The sequence below is a fragment of the Spinacia oleracea genome, chromosome 3 (assembly GCF_020520425.1).
Source record: "Spinacia oleracea cultivar Varoflay chromosome 3, BTI_SOV_V1, whole genome shotgun sequence".
NCBI classification, from domain to species: Eukaryota; Viridiplantae; Streptophyta; class Magnoliopsida; order Caryophyllales; family Amaranthaceae; genus Spinacia; species Spinacia oleracea.
Window position 1 is genome coordinate 80,831,752 of NC_079489.1, and position 5,651 is coordinate 80,837,402.

The 5,651-nt window shown below is 37.4% G+C and overlaps 1 long non-coding RNA gene across 1 annotated transcript; it reads right to left on the reverse strand.

Annotated features, from left to right (window-relative positions):
• Positions 1-1,324: 1,324 nt before the first annotated feature.
• On the reverse strand, positions 1,325-3,326 carry LOC130469145 (uncharacterized). The gene is made up of 3 exons (XR_008929517.1): positions 3,258-3,326; positions 3,067-3,129; positions 1,325-2,383 (listed from the first exon to the last, which is right to left on the reverse strand). It is a non-coding gene; the product is annotated as an uncharacterized lncRNA (long non-coding RNA).
• Positions 3,327-5,651: the final 2,325 nt, after the last annotated feature.

Genomic DNA, 5,651 nt, shown 5'->3' on the forward strand with positions numbered 1-5,651 from the left:
CTGGGCCTGGCTTGCGGTAGGCCTGGGCGCTGCCTTGGCTGGGCTTGTGGCGCGCGTTTGGCTTGCTGGGCGATGGCCCGGCTTCGTGCTGGGCCTTCGTCCGGCAGGCCTCGTCCGATGCTTATTCGTACGATACGCTTCCGGTTAAATTTCCGATTCCGGAATTCATTTCCGATACGAACAATATTTAACATTTCCGATTCCGGAATTAATTTCCGTTTCGAACAGATATTTAATATTTCCGTTTCCGGAATTATTTTCCGATTCCGATAATATTTCCGATTCTGACAATATTTCCGTTTCCGGCAATATTTCCGATTCTGGCAATATTTCCATTTCCGATAATATTTTCCGATACGTACCATGTTTCCGTTTCCGGCAACATCTACGACTTGGATAATATTTATATTTCCGATACGATCCATATTTTCGTTTCCGGCAATATCATCGTTTCCGGAGTATTCATTTCTTGCTTGTGACGATCTCAGCTCCCACTGAAACCAAGATCCGTCGATTACGAATATCCATAGATAGAGTATCTAATGCCATTAGATACTTGATCCGTTTACGTACTATTTGTGTGACCCTACGGGTTCAGTCAAGAGTAAGCTGTGGATTAATATCATTAATTCCACTTGAACTGAAGCGGCCTCTAGCTAGGCATTCAGCTCACTTGATCTCACTGAATTATTAACTTGTTAATTAATACTGAACCGCATTTATTAGACTTATCATAGAATGCATACTTGGACCAAGGGCATTATTTCCTTCAGCTTGCTGGGCGATGGCCTGGCTTCGTGCTAGGCCTTCGTCTAGCGAGCCTCGTCCAATGCTAATTCGTACGATACGCTTCCGATTAAATTCCCGATTCCGGAATTCATTTCCGATACAAACAATATTTAATATTTCCGATTCCGGAATTAATTTCCGTTTCGAACAAATATTTAATATTTCCGTTTCCGGAATTATTTTCCGATTTCGATAATATTTCCGATTCTGACAATATATCCGTTTCCGGCAATATTTCCGATTCCGACAATATTTCCATTTCCAATAATATTTTCCGATACGTACCATGTTTCCGTTTCCGGCAACATCTACGACTTGGATAATATTTATATTTCCGATACGATCCATATTTCCGTTTCCGGGAATATCATCGTTTCCGGAGTATTCATTTCTTGCCTTGGACGATCTCAGCTCCCACTGAAACCAAGATCCGTCGATTCCAAATATCCATAGATGGAGTATTTAATGCCATTAAATACTTGATCCGTTTACGTACTATTTGTGTGACCCTGCGGGTTCAGTCAAGAGTAAGCTGTGGATTAATATAATTAATTCCACTTGAACTGAAGCGGCCTCTAGCTAGGCATTCAGCTCACTTGATCTCACTGAATTATTAACTGGTTAACTAATACTGAACCGCATTTATTAGACTTAATATTATATGCATACTTGACCAAGGGCATTATTTCCTTCACAAGGAGCATATAAAATTTTAATTGTTCTTTTGAATTATACTCATATGGTCCAAAACTGAGATGTGATACGGTCCATCACTGTGATCCTCTTGTAATAGATTATTTTGGTTCTTTAAGAGTTGGGAATTGCTCCATTTGGTCCAAATAAACTCCAAAATTTTAGCTTGAGTTTCCAATTTCCATCATATAAATTAGCCAAATAAACTCCAATTAGAGATTCTTTTGTTATGATCAGAACAAACTGATTGACCAGTTTAAGTTGAGAGTTGAATTTGTTCCTTTAGTCTTTTCATTTGTCTTTACTAAATTGATTGATTAATAAGGTCATTCATACACATCAGCTCTGATAATTCTTTTTGCTGCTCTTCGGGTAACTTATGTTACTGCTGGAAAGAATGAGAATTACCTTGCAATATTTTTTCTCACGAAAAAAACGGAACTGGATTTTATGTTTCATGAATAACATTAAAAAATCCTTGTAGTTAGGTAAAAGAAAATATTGTTCACATGTGAGGGAATCCAAGCAATACCTGGTATATAGGGCACGACCTTTCGTAGTTATGTACATGTCCATAGAATGAAATATCAAATTTGTACCTTTGCCAAAGCTTTTGAAGCCTTTTTCTCCCCATTGGCTCTTTAAATGAGCCCTCTTTCCCATACCATGTCTGATGAATAACCAAGGACACGATGGACTGCAAAGATTTGCCAAGGTTGCTTTTGCCTATCTGTTGTTGAAAGGCAGTTCTCAATGAACTTGTATTGCTAGATTCGCCAAGGTTGCTTTTGCCTATCTGTTGTTGAAAGGCAGTTCTCAATGAACTTGTATTGGTCTTTCCCTCCAGTCATGCTCACTGTCCGCAATGCAGAAGTGGAACATTCCATGGTCTGACTTATACCTAAAGAATATCACCCTAAGTTAATGAATTTCATAGGAAGAATAATAACCTAGAAAATTGTAAGTCGGTAATGAACCACATTTGGTAAAGTTGTTGTTCTAGGCAACGTAGTAAACACAAAAACTAAACCTAATTTTCAACAATCACAACATAAAGGTACGAACATTCAATATATAACCGTCAAGAACATGATAAACATTGAAAATTTAAGCATAGTTCATGTCCAAGTACACTTTGAATAGGCTGTCCTCAAGTTCATTTGCAGAAACAGGACTGTAGGATTGCAGTCCTAGCAGGACTGCAGTCCTAGCAGGATTGCAGTCCTCAAGTTCGCAATACTTCAAAAACAGTTATATATTGAAAGTTAATCATGCCATATTATCCTGAAAAAATCCACAAGTTTTAAGCCAGAATAACCCAATTAAATTTCCATAAGTTCAACAACGAATTTGGATAAGAAAATCAACCAATAAAATCAAGAAATGAATTAGAAAGAGAAAAGTGATACCTACAAATTCTTGAGATAAATGCTGATCAATTTTAACCTCCTCGAATTCGATATTATTAACCATGCAACAAAACATTCATGCCAATTTCTCAAATTATCAAGTCAGCAACAAAAATGCAGAACTTCAACTCAAATTATCAACTCAAAAAAAATGCAGACAAAGAAAGCAACATACCACATATTGGGAATACACCCAATGTACGACCAAGAGCTGATGAAAACGCTAGTAGCTTAGGCTCTGCACCCATGTAACCCATTTCAATTGAAAGAAATAAAAATAAAAATATATTGTACCAAAATTAGAGCTATAATTTGACATAGATAATGAAACCAATTAAGAAAATGCACACAAAGAAAGAAACATACCGCATATTGGGAATATGAGCAATGTAAGACCAAACGCTGATGAAAAAACGCCAATAGCTTAGGCCCTGCACCCATGTAACCCATTTCAATTGAAAAAATAAAAAAAACATTTTACTGTACCCAAATTAGAGCTATAATTTGACATAGATCATGAAACCAAATAAGCATTTAAAATTATAATTTGACTTAGATAATGAAACCCCACTTCAGAAAGTGACAATAATTAAACATTATCAAAGTAAAAGGTCCAAATTTTGAGGAAAATCAGTAATAAAACACACATATAAATACCTGCGTAAAATTTGGAGATGGGGTTCGACGATCCTGGTGTGGAGCCAAGAACATAAACCGGACATTGTTGAGTCAGATTTAGAGATTCAGTAATGATTTGAGATCGGAGATGGAGTAGAAGTTAGAACCCAGAAAGTTGAAATTTAGAGAGATGGCGACAATTCAAGCAACTTTGTTTCAAACGATTCAAATGTGAAGGGAGAGAAAGGGAGAGGTACCCACACTCCGATGACGACAATTTGGCTACCGGGGGAGACGCCGCCTCCGGGGCGGTTGAGAATGGAGGCGATTGGGACGCGATTTGGTGCGGGACGACGGCGAGGAAGTGAAATCTAGGAATTCTAACCCTAGAACCGAAGGCGAGAGGAGAGAGAAAAGTGAGAGGGTGAGTGTAGGGGGGTTTTTTGTGTTTTTTTTCCTGTTTCCTACAAGGGGGGTTGGCACGCGGCGGTTCGTTTGGAGAACCGTTGAATTGTTTTTGCACCTCGAAGGAGTCGCCACCAAACTTTATTTTAGGTCCCGTTTGGGAAGACCGCAAAATGACTCTATTTTTGGATAAGGCCTTGAATCCTTTAAACGGATGGGTGAGATCCGGGCTCGGGAACGAAAATGCTTATTCGGCGATCTTTAGAAATATTCAAGTACGTTGGCACAACATTGTTTCGAAAATACACCCTAGATTAGACTATGTGGGTTTGAATTTAGAGCAAATAGAATTTCTAATTGTATGGTGGTCACTTTGCTTTAAAGATTAATTTAAGGAACCAAAATGAGACATTTTTGCTCCCAACTTTGAACTAACGAACCTAAGAACTCATATCAAGCTTGTTACAGGGTACATATGATTATTTTTAACTCTCCTAGACTCAATCCAATCAATTTATGCATATTTAAGACTTGTTTGGTCGTTATGGTTTATATTTATGCTAAAATGAGGCATTTTTGCTCCCAACTTTGAACTAAAGAACCTAAGAACTCATTTCGAAATAATTACATGGTCCATATGATTAGTTTTAACTTTCCTAGACTCAATCCAATCAATTTATGCACATTTAAGATTTGTGGTCGTTATGGTTCATATTTATGCTAAAATGAGACATTTTCGCTCCCAACTTTAAACTAACGAACCTAAGAAGTCATTTCAAACTAATTACATGGTCCATATGATTAGTTTTAACTTTCCTAGACTCAATCCAATCAATATATGCACATTTGAGACTTGTTTGGTCGTTATAGGACATATTTAGGCTAATTTAGTCAACTAAGGTCAATTTAGGTCAATTTATTCAACTCAAGTCCATTTAAGCCCGCTTGTTTCGATTTACGTCATTCTAGCTCAACACTAGGAGGAATGTTAATTAGTTCGACACTAGGAGAAAACGCACAACTCACCAAAAGTAAATACGTGCACTATTTTCTAATTCTGAGAACTTCTGAAAAGACAGAAATCACCAAAAGCTTCTGAAAATTTCTGACTCGGAGATCTCAAGTCATCTGCACAGGAAGTTAGAAAAGTACAGTCAGGAACAAAAATAAGATGTGGAAGTACAGTAAGAATTAAAGAAAGTTAGAAAAGTATAGAGATGAACACAATGGAAGTATGAAATAAGAATTAAAGATGTGGAAGTACAAACTACCCCTTCCTAAATGCTAGAAAAGATACACTTAATCTGATATTCAGTTAGCTAGAATTACCTATTCTCAGAAGCTGACTCATCTTATTCATTTACGGTTTGTAACCCATATTCCTTCTCTATGATCTGTACGCATATGATTAGTATTATTTTCATCTTCCTCCCCCGGTAACGGTTGAACATCCGTTAAGAACAGGGGTGTTTCATCGTACTTGTCATACTCATCTTCATCCACAACATCATCAATACCCAGAATATTTCTCTTGCCTTGGGCAACTGCACGCCATCTAGGATCAACATTGTCTAACACATAGAAAATTTGCTTAGCTTGTGATCCTAGAATGAATGGCTCGTCACTATCACTTAATCGATCAAAGTTAACCAATTTTATGTAAACCCGAAAAAATTTCTTCTTGTTTCACCCTATTATGGTTGTTGGCCCACTTGCACCGGAATACAGGGATCGTAA